Here is a 21,670-nt window from a genome sequence, read left to right on the forward strand (position 1 = left end):
TTCCTGTACTTCTGTTTGTTTGCGATTGTCGTCTCTTGGATTTTTGGCCGATTATCGAACCAAAACTTGTTTTGGCGAAATCTTAATGAGTTTAACCGTAATAGTATGGCTTCACTCACGGTAATTGTCATCACAAAATTAGGAGAAAGAATTTTACAAGACGGGCCGTAAGCCGTTAACACTCGGGATCGAGGCTTTTGGCAGAAATAGGTGGTAATTTACCGCATAGAGACTACATCAATTTTTGCCTCAATTTATCCCAGACGTTCTGCGCAGTATTTTGCATTTCAGAGTTGTCCGGAAATGCTCTCATGTGTCCTATCTATTCTATTTGATTGTTTCTGTCACTGTTGATAACGTTGTTCGTAAGTTACGAAGTTTGAGGATATAACACACTAGTACGTGTCGAAGGCCGTCTTCTACACGTCTGTTTGTTTCGACGATGAAAAACTCATCAGTTATTCAACAAAGGGCTTATTTAACAATATGAGACATTTCAATATTTTTCATCCTTACAGGCATTAGCATAACGCTACTTCAGTGTACGATTGTATGCAACTATAAACGAGCATCAGTAAATCCTTATTAAGAATATACATTATATTTGATATAAATAAGCCGTAGTGTTTTCTCTTTAGTTCAGAGATAGAGCTTTCCGATTATACTCAATCTGATCGCCGTCATTCGATTTCTATTCTGCATTTCGACCATGGACTGATCACTGACAGTGCAAAAAAAATTATAACAAGAAAAACAAGACCAATCTATAGTTACAATCCTACGCAAAGTCTCAGTGTTAACTGTCAGGATCGCTGTGCTATACGGATTGCTTTGCATTTCCTTTCTGAGTTATCAGTTCTGTTCTACTTTGTTTTCTGATGATTATTTTCTTTGACATCTTGTACTACCGTAGCGCTAGTTCAGTACCGGGATCTGTGGATTAATAAGAATTGGGACCGCTTCTTTAATTTGATACGATATCAGTAGTTGTTTGTCCGATTTCCTACTTGCTCATCTGATTATTAAGTTGGAATCTCGAAGTTCAACATCTCTGCAAAAGCCTTGAAAACGTCCGGACCCCTTAATGAAGCTATCCAGTATAATGGGTGAATATGTTTATTGGCGTATCCTCTAAAAGCGGGTTCAGCATACAATAAGCATCGACGCATTAGATAAAGGGTGCGAAATTTAACCCTTGGTCAGGACCGATTTGGGACGTATCGAGAAAACACCGCAGCGGAATGCACTACAATCGCCAAAAACGAGGATTTTCATGGATCGATGGATTTTCATTTCGAGGGAATCATGTTTTTGGTGAGAGTCTCCGACTCTGCTACCTCATGACAATCACGAACAAGGGCAAGACATTGAAGCTTCTTGAAGAATACGACCAAGACAGACGAAAGAAGCTTTGAAACGCATTTGAGTAGCGCGGGTAATCATTGTATGATTTTTATTAGTGAATATCGCATTCTATTATAGATCTTCTATTAAATTATACATATTAGTGCACGGAAGTTGGTATCATTACATCATGAAGCTGTTAATGACGTTTTTACAGTATCCACTGATGTCCAAAATGTATGGTGATGGTAAAAGTGTGAAGAAGCAGCTCTGTTAGACATTGATACCTATATATATATATATATATACTTTTTTCAATTTTGCCTGCTGTCAACTCATCATATCAGAGTACCAAATTTCACTGCCTTTTTTATTTGCATAAGTTAAATGAATATCGGTGCACATTGTTCTGTTGTTGCTGCTTCCCGTGCCCATTTCGTTGAAGGGACTTGGGCGTCTGTGTGATGCAACGAATCGCCGAATGGACAGGCCAACAAAGCCTGGCTTAAGGTCTATGGCCTAATGGGAGTGCGAATCTAGCCAAAACGTTGCAAAGACGTTCAGTGATTTCAACAATAACTAACAGAAAAATGGTGAGTTGAAATAAATCAATATGATCTCTGGTGGCAATGATCCTCAACATTATCTGATATATTCAATCACAACTGAAAGTTTTGACGTTTCCATTCAACAATATCGATATAGTTTAGTTAAACGTATACAGTCAGCGTAATTTTGTATTGAAAAGGCGGCCGTCACAGATAGCTTTATAATTATAGAAGCTTCGTAACGCTATGCTATCCAGGTCACCACCTTCACCACGGTGAAATCACACGCCAATTTCTATCTAATATCCACAACATATATGTACCGACATATAAATATCGATAACAACAATTAATTGACAAAGAAAATTTTAATTAAATAAAAATATTTTGCTTCCAGTCTGCGTTCTCCAGCTACTTCAATCATGTACTTGCTTACTTCAGCACCTCCTTAGCTGAGCACCGCTTCGCTCTCTTTAGTCAAAACTACTGCAAAAATTCTGTCAAAATCATCGACGAACAAACAACAAATAACTATTCGATATAGAGCCAAATATATACAATGAAAATTGGCATGACTAAGCAGGTAGGTGTCTTCTTCCGATCAAACCTCTGCATCGCAAGGCACCGATTGTCGCTAATAAAGCTCAGTCAGTAGGTGCACCCCCAACCCCTGCGGACGACGTTAGCTCGTCTCACAAATGTGTCATGCTCCCTTAACTTTCTGATGCTCCGATGCTCTATTATCGAAAAACGTTCTACTCCACGGTGTTTTGTCTTATTCTTTTGCGCGTACTGCTACCTTTCATACGGTTCACGTGCCATCATCATCTCCTGTGCGTCTCAACTTTGCTCATGTGGCCCCCCCCCCCCCCAAATGGAGCCGAAAACCCAAAACAGCGGAGAGCAGGCATTGGCCGGTCCGTCGCACTTCATAACGAACAGCTTCTCCATTTGTCTGTCCATACGACCAACGACAGGCTTATTGCAAAACCGAAGCGATGAACACAGGAGTCAAGCGGCCGCCGTCGGTCACGCTAAACTTGCGGCAACGCTGGTACCAGCACATAACGTTTCCTTGGTTATACCATTATCGTAAATACTAACTTCTGCATGCTACGTGTGAAACAAAATCAGGCAGCAACCGACCCAGCATCTCCTTCCCCTCCACCTCTCGAGGGCCAATAACGACACGAAGTCCAAATCGGTTTCGGGGAGGAGCAGACCGTGTCAGCCTCGCTAGGTCGATTCCGGATCGGCAGACGAAAGCCTAAATTTGCTACGATATCGAACGTCAAGTCAGGTGTTTATGGAACTGCGCGGGCTGAACGCCTACCTGCTCTTATATGAAAGGAAAACATATATATATATATATATATATATATAGATTAGGAGGTGCACGAAAAAAATGCGATCGAAAATGTCTTCGACGCTCAACGAACTAACGACAGTTGATGCCATCTTTGGCAATATTTTATGGAATCAAATCGACATAACCGACGGCGACATGCTCTGCTCGCGTCTGGAGCGTCGGTGCCGTCGAAAACAAAATCCACTACGGCCCAATGCACCTGATCACATTCAGCAAGACCACTTGACTGTCAACCAAGTAAAAGAAAACGCGAGCGTAAGGTGGCAAAAATTGAACGCGTTCTGTCGTCGCCGAGGCAAACGGAAGGAAGACGTAATAACGCCACCTTGTAAACTTGGAATCGATGCTTTTAACGATGAGATACCAACAAACGCATACTACACTATCTATTAAGATGGGTCCCATTTGAAAAGGGTTCGAATAAACAGAAACTCGCAGGCGTGTCATTGAATCGTTTATGGTTGTTTATACTTATTTACTGCAAGCTAATTATTACTATACGTGATTTCATCCATAGAATTAGACGCCTTTACAAACGTGATACGTATTATACATATATTTATTACATATACGTATTGTATATATATTTAGTCTTTGCTGGTCAAGTCTGTATCGCCGTGCATCGGTGCTGTGTTGCAGTCCTCTCACAGATACGATACAAATGCACAGTTATCAATAAAAATCCGTTGAATATTAACAGCACGATATAGCCGCACTATATGGCACGTACCCAACAAAATGGAGACATAGTAATTGCCGTCGCCAGTATTCTCCCCATCTCTCTAGCATTGATAGAACAGACATGATCCCTTCGTAAGTACCTGACTCTGTAAAGCTTTTGCGTACAGCGCGTCGGTATATGAGTGTTGTTAGTCGCCTAGAAGCAGCTGAGGGAACACGAAGACGATGTCTATTGCCGTTTCAAATGCAAAAAAATAACATTGAAAGACATAGACGCGAAAAGCGACGTTTTCCAATACAAGTAGTATCACCTTTCGGCGTTCCGACGCGCTGTCGAATCGCAGACGGACAGGTGATGTCTTCTACGGAAGGTTCATGACCGTTCTGAACAGAAGTGCGTACACGATCTTCGGGATCATCCACCGTCGCTTGAATAGGATTCGTTACCCATCTTTCTTATTTTTGCGGGCTCTTTGCGTTTGTATCTTCCAAACCGTTAAACGTGCCTATCAAGATTGAGTAGTCTTCTGTTCTGACCAATTTTAGCTTATCTTTAACACAGACGTTGCCTGGTCCCATGACACATTGACAACTGAGTGAAAAAGCAGGAATGCGGACGTAAAGAGACGTAACAGAGCTTTAGATATCTGGCCTGAACTCTAAAAAATGGAAAAAAAAAAAGAGTGAAAAGTGATCTATTTTTGTGCTGTAATACGAATGGTCAGTCAGTTGCCCGCCTTTTAGGGCCGTCGTTATTGTGTTGGTTTTAGCCATCGTTCAGTGGGCCACTCGCAATATAACTGACCAGTCGACGCTAACAGAAGGATTTGTTAAGTAGTTCCATAGAAATTTGGATCAGACGACAATCAAAGATCGTGCATATTACTGCACTTGGAAGATTCCCGTGTCGTTGAAGTAGAGCTTCACTGACGAAACCCGATCAAAAATCAATGACGTCCTTCTTGCTAAATGTGCATATATCGGAATGTATGAGACTATGATGAAATCAAACATGCTTTAGCAGACTTTCCTTACGAGATTCTTTCTTCTATATATTTTTCTGACGATTTTTAGGCACGGAGAAATTGTTGATTGCATTAAGGTCAAAAATACAATAACCAGGCTATATTACAGCGAATGCTCAAGCCATGTAATCAAGGAATGATGGAATACTGCACGGTGTACGTTGACGTCGTTCAATACGGCTACCCTTTAAGCTGGAAATTTTTCTGGAGCTTTAAATAATTCCTCTATTGTAATTATTTCTAGAAATATTTGCATTTAGCAGTATCCTGAACCCGCAATACAACCACATGTTGTGCCCAAGTACACTGCTCAACACATACCTGCTTAACAGGTAAAAGCCTCCTTTAGTCTGTTCAAACCGTTACCTGATAGAGAAAAAGCAGTCCATCGAAGCTAGGTCCGGCCATCGCTCTCTAAAGCTTTGAGGTTTCAACAACACGATTTTAAAGGGCTTATCGGTGATTAGCAGCGCAGTCGTTTAATCAACGCGGCCTCCTATCCTAGCCTTCAATTCTAGTTAGGTACCCCCCCCCCTCCCCTTTGGAGTTCTGGGGCCGCTCACGAGTTTCGTTCCATTTGACCAACGACCCCTATTCAGGAAGGGGATCTACGAACTCCTCGATGCGTGGGAGAGTCCTGTCGAGTGGACCCGCGCAGGGAAATACCGCCGCAGCTTACATATGGGGGCATGTACAGGACAAATTTAAAGCACATAAATGGATGCATAACGCTGGTCACCGTTGCAGTCTACTTGGAGCCTTTGTCCTATCATAGGTGCTGGACTGAGCTGGCCTATTCGTTAGTTGGTTTGTTCGTGTGAATACAAGATTATCGCTGTATACGAACAACTACATAAATTGTCTAGGGAGCTAGATCTCTAGGAGATCGAGTTTGCAGCCCGCTACCGGCCTCTGCAGACGGGCGGAGACCTACAAGCAGGCCAAGGCGCATAAGTTTTTACACAGCGCACATTGCTTGGTTGGAATTCCCTTACTTCTGACTCGGCCGTGCTGTGACTCATGTTGAGTTTATGGGTCTGTACCGGCCCAGCGCATTCGGTGTGTTTAGCTTGGCCACTACTGCGAGAGGCAGTCGTGTATATGACTGTTCGTCCGGACAGACAGACGGACCCCACATACTCCAGAGAGTATTACGATTACCTATTGAGCACAGGCAGAGTCTCTGCTGTCCTAGCGGACTAGCTGACAGTTAGTGCTGTACTTTCTTTCTCGGCAAAACATTTAGTGCTGTCTATTAGGTTGATAGCCATAGAGCTAACAATAGATGTCGTCTCATAGTTAACACGAGCTTTCGTAGAGAAATTACTCTCGTTGGGGGGGAGAATTTGCCGCAGGAGCGGGTGGCGCGCAACCTTTTCGATCTTGAAGGTGCTTTGCCGGACGTATTTAGGACTCGTAGCTGACCTAAGGAGACAATGATGCGCCCTCGAAGCAACCCGCTCCATTGAGGTTAGCGGTAGTGTCCAATGTTGATGCTTCGCGTAGCCGCCAGGTCGTTCGACAGTGTGGCATGTACACTGGGAAATACAGGAAGGCTAGCGGAGAGAATAACAGGCGGATCAAGCAGGAGTCGCTTCGAAACAACTGGGTTAAGCTAGGTATGACGTTATTAATATTAACACTCAGATTCACTTGGTGGAACCAAGACGCCATAGATATTTTGGAGATTGGTTACACCCTATCCTAGAAGGATGGCTATGGCTGACGCCGTTCTGAATGGGTTTGCATACATGGCGTCCGTGTCATCGGAAAAGTTGCCAGGGGCGCAGGGTTTAAGTAACGCTTGTACAGTTTTTTCCTCTTACCTTTAACTTCGACGTTGATTTCGCACTGGCATCACTAGATCATTTGTAATATGGGTATCTCGAATACTCGGTCCATGCTGGAGACAGTCGAAGGCTTGAAAGAAGATCAGAGCTGCGTCGACTAATATATCGAACGAAACATCGACTATTTGTTTACATCATGCATAGGAAAGCCAAGACAGAACTCCGCCATAAGCAAACATCACGCCCGGCTATAGCTTACGTCAGGCAGCATGTTAGTGAAGCTATATGTACGTGTTCTGTAAACGAGCTCAGATTGCCCCATATAGACTAAACGAGAGATACGGTATTAACACTGCGGGTTCAGTTTACCCTAACTAGAGTCTGTAAGCAAATGTCGAGAAATGACCGCACTGAACACGAGATGACGCGAGCTGAAAGCTATTCGCTCCGCGAAGCCGATCGGGCTCGAAGATTGTTACATCGAATAGCATAAAACCAACTTAACAACAACCCATTACCTACATGTTTCATTGTTACATAATTGTCGACTTCTAATACCCATCAGCTGCTGATTTGCTATTCTCTATGGCTATGCCTTGTTCTTCTCGTCTCATACATGCTAAAGACTATTCATTATTCGCGAACAAACATGTCGGACCAAAAAATGTTCTGTGTCTTCTCCGCCGGAGACAGCAGGCGATGCCTCTCCGCTGACTGGGCGGCGTTGCTTTACCCTTCCGCTGCCCAGTTTCACAGTTCGATTTGCGCTATCAGGTACGCATAATGTCGCTCTGAGCTTTCTCTTTTTTGTCAGAAAGATTTCAGAAGAGGAAGAAAAAACCGACCGTATCATCTGCTCGCTCAGTCAATCTCCGCTTTACCTCTTAGCTCACCACTCACCGTTGTCGCTGCTTTCAATGAACGCAGCGATTGAGAGAATCACAGATCACGTACATTTCTCGTCGGTGAGGGCCACTGAGTCCCTTTTTTTTTTTTATCTACTTCCGACTTCAACGAACACACGAAACTACAGACATAGTGTAATAATAGAAAGGAAAAATTGTGTTGCTGGTATAGATGCGACTTGAATTAAAGATATACATATATATACACAGTAATAACAATTAATAATCCATCAACGAAGAAATACGCCGTCACAGAAACGGTTACTATTTCCGCCTACGCTTAAATTTGTTGCTATCTTCTTTCCATAAATATTTATCCAGGCCGTATAATAGCTGCAGGACTGGTTAGGCTGCCTGAATGAATGGCTATTGTACCGTCTCGCAATTTGTGACTATATCCCATTGTTTGCGAAACACAGCGTCGCACCGAACCGTCGCTACTGCCGCCCGTCCGAAAGGGTAGGACGTCAGAAGCGTCCAGTAAAATGTCAATCATGCTGTGCTATCGGCACTGGCGACGAAAGCGTAGATCGAATCGTAAGAAAGCATTTTTGATTTAATTTACAGAAATGTTCAATTTTGTTAAAGGTAGACAAAGAGATATTACCATTGACAAAATAAGTCAATAGCAAATAGGGTTAAGGTTAACCAGTACCGTTTTTTACATCATAAAATACGTGAGCGACCGCTGTCTCTCGCTATCCGATTGTAATTTACGCAAGATGAACATAGCTGATAAGCGTTACTTAAATCGATCATCATAGTAACAGTATTTCCGTGTCGCAGGGACGCTTAAACGAGCCTCAGATCTATGGACGACATTTTCATATATACATTTGTTCTTAGTAGACAGACATTTTCAAGGTAAAGCTACGACTTTCACGGCCTCCTACTTGAAGCCACGTTCGGTATCGTGCATTCGATTAATAACAACCGGCTGTAACAGACGAACGGGTTGACTTTTACCACAAGTAAAAAAAGGTCCATAAATGCAAAATCATCGTTAACTACAAATCGCAGCTATGTTAATCTACGACGCATTGTGTACGACCCCGCCCGTTACAGAACCCACCCCAAGCTTATGCAAAAGCAATGAATCAAGGGGCACTCACTATTACGTACTTATTACCTGACTAACTTCCACAACTGAACTGGTATTATGTTATTATAGCTAGATTTCGAATATGTACCAAGCAGGCTTCTATCTAGGCCGCGTCAGTGGCCAATCTTGAAAGCGACGCTCGTGCCCCTGATTCTTCCGATGGTCTTCTTCGACGAGCCATATGATTGGCTAACGAACAAATAACTCCTGTTGCCTATTCATTAGCCAAGTACGACGCATTAACACAGGCCATCAAGGCGAGTCATTGATATACAAACGTTAGGCAGTCGAGGGCTGATCTTCCCGTCTCTGGCAAGTAAAGCTGCCAACGACTAGAGTAGGATCTGACGATGATTAGGAAACATTCCGTCGAAAACAACACAATTTAAAATAAAAAAAAAAGTAAAAAGCTCTACTTTTAAAGTCAGTATCAACTAGATTAGCGCAATAATAGCCTGAGTGCTGGATTGTAAACATAGTGGAACATAGCTAGCAGACAAGCGATTCCATTTCAGACGTTTCGTGCTTGAACGGCGCTACTCAAATTTGTGCTTATATACACACAAACGTATGCCTAAATGACAGTGCGTAATACGATAGAAAGCCGCCCAGTGACTTGATCGGCATGGATGAAGCACCGAGTCTCCTGCGACGGAATGATCATCTTCCTCATACTGGTACGCTGATGTACAAAAGAACTGAATGAACGGTCGTCTGTTCGGGTTCCCATTAAGATAGCATAATTTATTCATAAAAGGATATGATAGATTGTAGATAGAAGTGCCACCTTGTTAACCTGTCGCCGTGGTGCCGCAACGACTGCCATAGTTGTTTTCCCTTGTGCATATTCTGTAAAAGTGGAGAATAGCTTTGCTGGGAGGTGCGGGGTCGAGGTGGGGCGGTTAAGGAAGGAACACAACAGCTATTTGTCGGGAAAGTGGACGAGTTCCGGTTTGAAATTGTCTCCTCGCATTCTGTTACCGAGTAAATGGAACTATTAGAAGACCTAATTTTAGTTCATCATTGGGCCTACGTTGGGGCGGGATTGGTCTGTAGTCGATTTGAGTTCCAACCATATGTTCAATGCTAGACTAAATAGCTATATTTAGCCAAATATTGGCCGTATTACAATGTGTACGCTTAACTCTTTTCGCTGTTTTGTGACAATCAAATTAGGTGCCTGTATGGGGAATAAGTCCGTACCGAGAAGCCTCTGCAATGACCACGCTTGAAAAATGCATTTAAAAGGGATCTTTCTTTCGAATAACCTAGGATAACTTTGTAACTTTCCAAATCTCCCAACACTACACGGACATTCATTTTTTTTGTTGATGAAATGTGTAGAAGTTTTTCGTTCTCAATTACATCAGCCCAAATCTTACTAGCAATCTTTCAACTACTTCTATTTTGATTTGATCCTTATTTAACCTGGCCATCTCTATGTAGCCTTTTCTTTACTCATCGCTTTCTCGTCAAGTACTACTTAAACGAATACTTTTCAATTCCGGTAACACCGTTTTTGTCCGTTACCTGGTGTATAATATTTACCGAGGCTATCAGGTTCGGCGATAACAATCTACAATTTCATGTGGCTATTGGCTTACATCACAACTCCATTGTTCCACTCCGAATCTGTCTCGTTTTCCGATGGAAGCATTTCCTCTGAGAGTTCCTTCCCAGGTCATCTATTTTCATGCCACTGCTTGCAGCGCCTACGCGTTCCCACACGGGTCCTCTCGAAATCCTGAATAATTTCAGACGCGTACGCAGCGGCAATTGCAACAGTCACCGTTAAAGACTACGGCGGCATTGCTCGAAAAGACAGCAGCCGCTATACAAATACGGCTGATCCAAACATATCGCTTTGAGCATCGCCAGACCAGCGTATAGTTCTGATCTTCACCCTGTTCATGTCCGCTGGTAGGGTGTTCATCGCGAAGACACGCGAAAATTGATGATGAGGGCCATGGTAGCGCTCAAGATGGGATGCGCGTTAGGGATTGGCGTGGTTTTCGCTCCCCATCGCGGCGGAACGTTATCATTTGATAAATTACCCAACAGACGCTTTAACGGTAGTATCTGCCTAAGCAGAGAAGCACACTATAGACCAGCAGCAGAAAGAAGCGAAGCACTCCAGCCAGCTTGTGAAACAATGACGACAGCCTTCAGAGACAATTGTTGTTCACAGAGAATCAACAATAACAATAACAACAAATAAACCAGACGAAGGCGCAGACCTGTCCTTCTGCGATACATTCCATGTCGTGGGTAACCTTAGCGCCGAAGGAGTAACGAGCACGTGTCGCGTAGCGATGGCGGGGCCGGTGATTGTTTGTTCGAAGCTGAATAGGACAGCAGACGATAGAGGAAAAGAGCGGGGCGGAACATGGAGGGAGAACTGCGACATTTACGAGATCCGCGTTGCTTAAAGACGCTATATGCAATACGACGCAATGTGCGAGGCAAAACGCTGTCAAGAAGTGATTTCTTCGCGACACTCTTATAGTTTGCGCAGCGGTAGACGGGGTGGCACGGCATGGTCATAGAGCAGTTCGCCCACCTAGATTTGCCGCTCAACCACGCTAAAATTACGTTTTATTGTATTTAATTTTATCGTTAACGTTGTGACGTAACCTACTGTCGGACCATGACGCGCCTGCGCTCGCATGCTAGGGGTTTGGCGCTTTGGTGGTGACGATTTTGGGCACACGCTCATTTCATCTCCTAGTGGAAAACGGGGAAAATGGACAAGGGGACCGCTTGGACAAGTGGATCGACGTGAGTAACGCGATATATTCGATTACACGTTATTAGTGGACCGCGGCTAGCATTTGTGGGTGCCATGGTAACAAACAGATATGACTGTCATTCTTTGCCGTAGACAGGGTGAAGCTGAAATCAGATTTGTACGAAGATAATCTTACACTAACTAGATTATTCGATTGATGTATTATTATGGGTATTTGTGCCGACCCTTCCACAAGTGGGCGTCGTCGAAGATATGTAGGCGCGGTACATTGAACAATATCAGAATGGGGGAAACACCTCAAATCTTGATGGTGGTACCAGATTTGTTACAAAACCAACCGATTTGATTTCTGGGTTAATTGCGCTTACTTTACGTATGATGTATTTATCGAAAACTCTTTTATTGTTAGGCCCCGACCTAATCAGCGGACTATAATGATATGAACAATATAGTGTACATCGCTTGGGGCCATTCTATAATAAGGACCTGCTAATATCATTAGCCTGATTGATATTATCCATCGTTCAATGAGAATTTCAAGTCGTCAGTAAATTCATTAACTGTAATTATTATAATAGACACATAGTCAACCGCTATTGGTCTACGCAAACAACGGCAGAGCTGACCGTTATACTTTGACCGTTTGTAAACGTGCCAGGCACTTAATATTCATTATAAGCGATGGGCTAAATAAACGTGGCATAAGAATTATTTAGGTGCTCTATCAAAATACGGTAGAGTCAACCCTGCTTTCGTAATAGCCACATGAAACATCTAACGAATGGATGACAAATTACTGAAAGGTAATACCGGAGGATAAAGTGAAAAATATCTGCTAAGGACTCAATTGCACCTTAATACTACAGGTGACGATACTACAGCACAAAAGTTCTGCGCAAGCAGAATTCAATTTCTGCCATTCCTTGTTCATTTCAGGGCGCACTTTGTGTCGAACATCTATTTGATCATCTCAATCGAAGGCTGCTACAGGCTGACTGATAACGCGTAGGTACCCTTTTCTCTCAGCGCTAGCACAGTATGTATTGTTACGTCGTCAGTGGCTGCACCCGGTCTGCATAGTGATGCTGCCAGGGAGCAGAACGATTTCATCTGGGCTGATTATCTTTTTAATGCGCTATCCGGTTTCGCACTATCGGTGTTCAGCATTCAGGATTCATTTCCCAGTGATTCACTGCATCAGGCCCATACTGCTGCCGTCGCCGCAGTACTCCCACCGTCCGTAGCTTGTAGCCCGTCGCGGCGACCGCGGTTCAATGGACGGTCCTCGTTGCTTAGCGCACTGGCCGCAGACTAACCTGGTTGCTCGCTAGCCTTTTTCGTGTGCCGTGCCGCTTTAGAAGCGCGTTCATTAATAGTTGTAATGATCCCCCGGCCCCGCGTCGGTCGGCTCTCGCATATCTTGTCTCGTCTGAGGACACATTCTGCCCCAACGCGGCCCCGTTAAACCCCGTCGTAGTGCCAAGGGCTTCGCCCTAGCGGACGCACCGGTCAAAAACCAGTACATTGTTGAACAGTTAGAGAAACCCAACCCGGTGTGGCTGGATTGGTCCTTTTGACCTGCCAGAACCTTGATTTGAAACAGTGCAACACCTTAAGAGCTACCGATGCGACTGGTGCGAGCATACGAGCATAAAGACACAACGACTACATTACTAATGCATTACTTATTCCGGCGACGACTGCGAGAATCAGATGCGTATTAATAGAGAAGGTATTTTTGCCTCTGAATTGCATACGAACGCTTACGTATCGTAGATATTCCATGTGTGAAGCGTTCAATGAAAAAACGACAGGCGCCGGATAGATTTGCGTCACGTTCTCAAAACTCACCAATGTAATCCTCGCGACGAAGAAGCAAAAATCTCACGTAGAGCTTCAGTTAGTATTTGTTAATGATGAATGAAGAACTAACTTTTCCGTAGCAGAAACTGGCACGTACGTAACGTTATCTTCTAATAGTATGCTGCACTCAAGTAGCAAGATTCCTTAGAAGCTGCTGGATTACCGTCTACTGTTTTTGTATCTTTCCGTTTTCCTCTCCGTGATAGTATGGCTTACGCCTGGTCGTCGTCACACGTTTTGGGCTTATCGTTTTCGTAGTCACCGATTCACTACAACACAATGTTCACACTCGTAATCGATGTATAGCTACAGAGACGACAAAACTGGGGCTATCCTTAAAGATCAACTAAAGTCGTTCACAATCGCACGGCGTCGTGGCGACGATAGGCAATCACTAGCGTTGAACTGGACTGAACAGACTTCAGGTTCCCGTTCCCGTCACCCGCTCACCGACCGATCCACTGTGCGTCGTCGCACCCGCGAGCGTCGGCCGCAGAAGGCCCAGCGGCTGCACCATCAAAGGGAAAGGGCGAAAGGAGATCCCGACCGACAACGAGACGTCGTCGTCGTCGTTGCAGTAGCAGTCGGCACGATACCAGCCCTGGCCCCGGTGCCAGTACCGGCAAAGGTTGCAGGACCAGCTGTAAAGAAGCACCAGCGCTGCAAAGATGCTCTATCTATATCTATCTATACTGTAACGTCGGACGGGTCGGCGGCGTGAATGCCGCCGTTTGAAGAAGGGCAAAAGCAAAGCAGGACGGCTTCATTTCTTCGGCAGCAGAGAGAATATTGGTACCACTAACGTTCAGATACAGGTAATAGTACTACCGCAGAAGTCGTCGTCGTCGTCGTCGTCGTCGTTGTTGTTGTTGTTGCTGCTGGTGCGTCCGCCAGCCAAGCGTCTGGTGAACTCCTCTACGCGCTATCGGGTCCATGAAGCAAGCTACCGCTTGAAGCACGAACTTCCCGCGCTGCGCAGCTACAGACCACCTAGATTATAGCAGAAAGGTAACAGCGAGAAGTTGTGCTTCGACAAAATTGCATCTGCGCGGCAGTTTTTTGCTGTCTATCGCTGACGTCGTCTTCGGCGTCGCCAGCCGTCAACAATACTTCACGCCGGTAGTTTTCGTCGACAACAAAAACAAAATTAATGTGAATAGTTTCAGAACTTTGACAAAGGCAGGTAGAGATAATCACTGGGCTATTTGAGTGGAGTAGAGCGGTGACGTGGCACAGGTCGATCTAGCAAGGAACAGAAGTCAAGATAGATACAGCAATGAACGACAACAGCAGACGCTGATGAAATCAACATTGAAAACTTCACGTTGGCGTCCACGCGATGCAAGGCGGCTCAGTTCTTGCAAACGTAGAGGCTATCCCGTGACGTTGTGCAGCGTTAAGCATTGACCGTCACAAGCACTAACACTGTCGATGGTTGTATCGGACCTGCTATTCCAGAGGCGGGCAGGGCGAAACGGGATTGGGCCATAATCCGACAAGGCAGCACAGACTTACGACAATGAGCTCGCGGTGTGGTTCATCTGATTGTGGTAGCGATCAGCTTTAAGAGCCAGGGGCCTCACCGTACAGAAGATCCGAGAACTAGCATTCAGAATTGTATAAGGCGCATGTAGGTAGTGCGCGACAAGGCTGGATAACAAACATCTGTAGGCCGCAACGACACACCATAATTAACGCCGACGAAGGGCACGACAAGAAAATGCAGAATTTCAGGACCATAAATAGAGTCATTAGCAAATCTAAAATGGCATGTGACGTTTTCGGCACGACCTGACGCTTATTACTGAAGTATATTGATTGCTGTTGTATTAACGAAGCAATAATATGTCTGCGTATCCAAAATCCGCAGCTAATACTGCATTCTGTTGAATGTACTGGTTGGAGAAAACGAGCTCAGAATCCTTTACCGCTAGATGGGGCAAAGCCCTAACAGGGCATCCTGTCGAATATTACACTAGGCGTAGATCTGAATAAATGAACATTTTCGTTTGACTACGTAAACACTGCTACAGAGTATTTAATGTCGCTTCGCTAACGATACAATGTTGGCTTAAAACGCCAGCGAAATGCACGAATGGAGCCAAACACAATCATATTTCAGAGGCTTGGCTACTACGTGCAGAAAGAAAGCAGTCACACTAACAACGAGTGATCGTCACCAATTTTCTGACCACCTTTATCAAGCGAACAATACGTAAAAATTGGCCACTTTGGCCATAAACGTGACAATGGAGTAATAATAATAATAATGGTAGTTTATTCCTTCATTTCAAATAGCAGATATGTTGAAAAATCCTCGTATAGTATTTGGCCTTAGGTGCGTTTAGCAGGCCCATTTTTAAGCCGACTAAAACAACTTGTAGAAGATTTTTGTCGTTGTTTCTTTTATTCTATAGTAAACCTATAGCATAGAATCGGTTACCTTCTTCAATGAATGTCGACATGTTAGCCAGGGACAATTTAATGGAGCTTTTTATAAAATATTGCTGATCGATCGGTGCTTGGAATCGGTTAATTTGACAGCTTAAAATTCACTACTCAAGTTTGATATGTTCCGTTTGACAAGTTCACCCACTTCCAGATCCGGAAGAAATCCGACAGATTGACAAATGAGTAGAAGATAGTGCAGGTTATTTGGGCTAATCCATTCCATTGTACCAAAAAACCGAAGTTGACAACTTATTCACACGATAGAGACAGCTGAAGTCGTTGATAGAAATTGAGCAATGACCCAAATACGATCTTTATAATATATCGATACGATACATAGTCGCCACATAGCAACAGCTCATATCCGCTGCCCATTTAGTCTCAGATGGGGCATGGCTCATGTGACCAACAATCATACACCGGGAACGTTTCATACGTTACTGCTAATTAAAGTACACAGTTATTGGCAGTGGTTCAATGTTCCATCCTGGTATTCTGCCAACACTTCATGCTTCATGATCAAGCGGACTTTTACCACATCCCAACCAAATTATCAAACGGTAGATGTTACTTTTCTATGTTTCCTAAGGAAAAAAATTCGACTTACGAAGGGGCTGGCTGTCAACGCACCATGGCCGAAGGATGGAAAAAGCGGAGAATTATTTAGTCTGTTCAGATAGTTCTGTGCTAAATGAGGTCCACAGTCGACAACATTTCGAATCAGATTAACTTATTAATGAATGATCTGCACACAACTTGGTCAGACATTAAGCGATTGGCGCGATACTGAAGACGTTGACAGGAAACAATGTAAAACAGAGTCATACATGTTAATTTCTAATAAAGAAATCCAAACCTAAGGATACTGTATATCATTTATCGGGACCATGGATCGAGTGTTCCTTTACTTACACTTATAGCTGTTACGAATTCAATAGGAGCATAAAACTGGCGGAGTAACCTTTTATTGAGATCTAACGTACGTAATTTTTTAATTCAATAAAGAGACGTTTAGCAATCAAGTAAACAACAATGCTGATCATTCTCTCTATTAGAAAGCAGTTGATTTTGCTTAACTAAGCGTTGGGTCGACACTCAGTAGTTTGCACAGGTGAGCGTATGCTTACGAGAGCTAAATCTTCGTGATAGCAGTACTAGTTGAAGTTTTATATTTTGACCGTGAACCTATTGCTCTCGCCAAAGCCACCCAATTTCACGAGCAACGGCTTGTCCCAACAGTGCAATGTATCCGTGTGAATGTATATGTGCATAACGTGCCAACCGTCTCCAACAGAAAAGGTCGACGATGATATGCCCTCGGCATTTTCATCGTTCACAAGGTTAACCCGTTTGAGTTTCTCGCATATGTGAGCCCGGGGCGCTGTGGCACTTCCAGGCATCTCTACACTCCACAGCGTTTACATGTGGCCATAAATTCCTTCCCCTCGGCCCAAGCAACATCCAACCGGTGAGGCCAGGACGTGCGTGCTGTGCATGGCCTGTGAGTGTATAAGCCGTAGCCGAATCATACTGGAGCCAGAACTCGCAGCGTCACCTCGGCGCATCAAGGCCGCTTATCAGGTTTTACCCTACCGAGCGGCTTTGTAGAGAGGGCAGATAGCAGGAACCGTCGCTGTTTCACTAGCTCTGCTACAGGCCCGGAATCGGCGTGTCACTCTAGACACCTTAACTTTGAAGCACGTCCCGCTGATTCACTTGTCCGATTGATGTCTGCGTGACAGTTTAACCTTGTGCACAGCGTTTTCAATGCAACGTCCACATTGTAACACTGTAGTCTCTGCAACGTTCATGCCTACGGTTCAGGTAAGTCGACTGTTTCGTCCTATCCTGCGATACCAAGTTTAGTGATACTTACACGCATATATGATTTACTCGTTGCAGCACGTCTAGGCCACACTGTCCCGGTCCTGCTACTCCAGCTAGAAGTGGCCTATCTGCAAAGGCCCCAGAACAATGCAATATGCATAGTTCAGACTGGTTTTGTGTTCCTCCTATGTTGGCAGCTTAAATTTTCATGAAATATAAGATATCTATATGTATGTACGTTGTCTGCGTGTGACACAGAGGTCTATTACAGCGGTTGTCGTCGTATAACAAACACCCACAGGCCGTGAGATAGAGGCACAGATTTAAAGTAAAGATCCACTTACCCGTGTTTTACACCACAGTCTACCACGATCCCTATACAGAGATACACGAATAATGAAACGATGTCGCCGCCCTAGTTCAGAACGACATCCACGCTTTCTTTCTTTTTACAACGTGGAACATTCAAACACAACCAACAGGGCAAACGGACAGACTGGCGATAATGGCCTACGATTCTGTTTGACCGTATTACGTCACTTAAGTTGACTAGACGGGCCGACCTGGCTAGGTTACACATAGGGGCTCGAGGGTACTCGAGGGTGTCCCTGCTGCTAATTGACTTCGTCGGTTGTCGTCGAACGCTGGGAAAGCTGGTCAACCGTCGGGCGGACGCAACGAGGGCGAGTTCTGTCAAGAACGCCGGCAGACGCGTACAGACATCGAGGGAATGAACAGGGAAACTGCTGTCTTCATCCTTCGGACTTGCGGACGCTAACCGGCTGTATTGCAGCAGCTGAAAGCGAAACCATAGAGGAAAAAGTCGGCAGGAAAAATACGTGGCGTTAGATAATTATAAATGACTCCGCGTCAATAGTTTTAGAGACAAGCAAGAGGAAATGTCGGAAATGATAGAAAGATGAAGTCTAATCGTAGAAAAATAGGTGGAATAGCGATTTCTATTCCACCAGCCAAGTAAAAAGCTAAACGCGGACATTCGTATGTAGATACTAACGAATGCTGCCGGTATCATCTAGGGCGGCGGGCTGGAGAAGGGTCAAGTGGGAAGGATTAAAACAAGTTCTTCTAACTAGAAGCCAAAACGTTTTCTTCTGTGTCCTTATAAACACACGTAGATAAGTACGTTTACTCGTAGCGTGGCGTCGCTACAAAAAGAGTAACAGTAAATTATTATCACTAGATATAAGATATCAATATTATATATTCTGTATGCATATTTTAATAAGATTTATGATGGCGATGTCTCAGATCGGCAAAACGTTTTCGCTGATATTTAGAATTAAATGACTCTAAATAATAATTGGTTTTTGAAGAGCATTGTTAATTGTGAAAAGCCTGGAACGAACTAAGCCTGACTGATTGATTATTATGATAGAGATAATGGACGGCTCAGTGCGTTAAGACATCTAATCCCTTTGTTTTTTTTTGGCAGAACAGTCCGGCGATTGCCCTAAGAACTGGTTCATAGAAAATATTACCATGATGATTCTACGGTATCAAAGCTAGGAGAGTTCATGTGGTTGGTCACAGGTCAATAACGTCCTCTAGTATCCGACAGGAGTTCATGCCAGTAGTAAATCCCGTCTTCCACAAAAGAAATGAAACCGTTTTTGTGCAGAGCCTTGTCTCTGCGAAAGGGGACTATTTCGGATTTGGTAAGGACATTTGCCTTGAAAATGAGATTATATCCCTTGTAACAAGTCGATACGAGCTCGAAATCGAGCTGACATCTTTTCCCTTATCATTTTATAGCAATACTAATATAATTATAACATTCGGATCAAATAATACACCGATATTGACGAACGAGTTTTATGTGCTTAGAATTTTATATCCAACGTCGCTATTAAACTGCTGGCATCAGCTGCCTGCCAGGACGAGGCGAAGCCTGTTTACAGCCAAATCCAAATCTAGACCATCACGTGTTCTCACGATTGGTCCATTGTGCCCTGAAGTTAAAAGTGCAGCAATTATTATTTCCGCATTAATTCAATGTCCTATTTTTGTCACTCAACTTACCCATACTCGCTTATCTCTGCCCTGTCCTATTTACTGCTCAATTTGGTTTTTATCGAATGATAGGGTTACTCCCATCAATCGGGCAAAGCTCAGGACTACCGCTCACTTCTTTAATTTCAGAGAGTATTCCAACAAGAGAGAATGCACTTAGTAGCCTATTGAATGTATACGTTAATAGATAAACTGAACTCTGAATAGTATTTCACTCCATGTTAGACCTAAAATTATTTACTTTTTTTTATATACTTTACGTAGAATGTTCAGTTATCCCACCCGTACCGTAGTAGCTTCAACCAAAACAGGTGAAGCAGACAAAAGCTTGAAAACAAAGCATATCAATCAGAGTTGTTTAGATCACTTACCTTTCTTCAATACATTAGCACAGCCCCGTTTAGAGTGCGTCCTCCTGTTTCTCACAAACTAATCTTCACACTAAGCATGCAACGCCACTGGTACAACGACGTCAACAAATTGGCAGACCCACTAGGTTAAAGCTGCGATTAAACAATCGCTTGGCCGTCTTCACGTACCTTTTTAGTCCGTGTTGTTGAACAGGGATTGCCTGCCATAGACCAAGTGTAATCCACCGACATCACCACAGCGTTGTACGCGAATGTAATCTCTCTCTCTCTCTCTCTCTCTCCCACACACACACACACACACACACACACACCACACACACACACACACACACACACACACACACACACACACACACACACACACACACACACACCTACACACACACACACACACAGAAACACGCACTGTGTGTATGTGTGTGTAACAACCGAAACAAACCGGACATGTACCCCATCGTTGTATGACGGAACGGGAGCGGCGAGTCTTGCCAACCGCCAATTGCGTAATTATGACTGCATCGAGAAAAGGACTAGATCGTACATAGCGAATAGGAAGTACGGGATAGATGACTACTGGGGAACAGTTAGCCCTAGGGAATTATTTTCTTCTTGCTTGGCAAACTGAGACAAATGATGATAGTAATAAACTGTGATCGTTCTTGAAGGCGGATACCTATCTCGTGACGGTGGTAGCAACTCAGCTGGATGGTACGGTAGGGTCATTACACGGTGTTAAGTCAACGCTCACCAAAAGCCTCATTATTGCTTTTTTTTTCACCAAAAAAGCCATTGAAGATGAGGGATGAGACGCGTCTCAAGAAGAAACCACTACTGCTTAAGACTGTTCTCAGTTTGAAATACCGCCCGACTACCTACGTACAGGTGTTAGACAGGTTTTTTTTTGTTATTGGAGCATAATGAGTTTGCCCAGATCACATAGCCGAATTGCCAACCTTCGGCTACCGTGTAAAAGAGTCGCCCAGCTGACTTAATCAACTTGGCAGGTCTCACAATAAAAACATCGTGGTACCTTATTATAGAAACAAAAGTTATAACTGCCAAATGCTGACACATGTAACGATTTATATGTAATTAGTTTACCGTGATGCTAAATCATTGAATGTCCCATTGATCTAACCTGATGACCAGAGATTCTGTCGCAAAGTTTCCTGCTAAAAGCTAGTCACAACAATTTCGTGTTACCTCAATGACGATCCATTTACTGACACTTCAGCAATCTTCGCCAGAGTTTTATGTGCCCATTAGAGTTCATCGACCCATTGGTGGAATAGGGATTAGGGTTAGTTCAATTATGTATTGTTTTGCTTTGTATCGTCCGGTGAAAGTGCGGTAGAAACATGCTAGTTTTTAGCGTAATATACGTATAAATTATAGTAACGTTTCTATATATTTTGCTATTGGCACAGTATCGGTATCTGAGCCCGCGCGCAAACCATCGTTCTGGCTATATTTGATATTTTCATCTTACGAAGTCTGAATCACTAAATGCCGATTTCTCCGATAGGTCGATCAAATAAATTCTATCCTATTCCAGAAGTAGTAATGAATTTATGATGCAGCCCTTCTCCTTAGACGCGAACCCTGCTATATTGA

The 21,670-nt window shown here is 43.8% G+C and overlaps 1 long non-coding RNA gene across 1 annotated transcript in view; it reads right to left on the reverse strand.

Annotated features, from left to right (window-relative positions):
* Window positions 1–20,268, reverse strand: part of LOC111269552 (uncharacterized) — a 49,714-nt gene extending 29,446 nt beyond the window's left edge. The window contains exons 1-3 of the long non-coding RNA XR_002685830.2: window positions 20,057–20,268; window positions 17,999–18,450; window positions 13,365–17,782 (exon numbers count right to left, since the gene is read on the reverse strand). This is a non-coding gene — a long non-coding RNA (uncharacterized LOC111269552). The remainder of the gene's footprint in view (window positions 1–13,364; window positions 17,783–17,998; window positions 18,451–20,056) is intronic.
* Between the last annotated feature and the right edge of the window lie 1,402 nt (window positions 20,269–21,670).

The sequence above is a fragment of the Varroa jacobsoni genome, unplaced genomic scaffold, assembly GCF_002532875.2.
Source record: "Varroa jacobsoni isolate VJ856 unplaced genomic scaffold, vjacob_1.0 scaffold_1397, whole genome shotgun sequence".
In the NCBI taxonomy this organism is placed as follows: domain Eukaryota; kingdom Metazoa; phylum Arthropoda; class Arachnida; order Mesostigmata; family Varroidae; genus Varroa; species Varroa jacobsoni.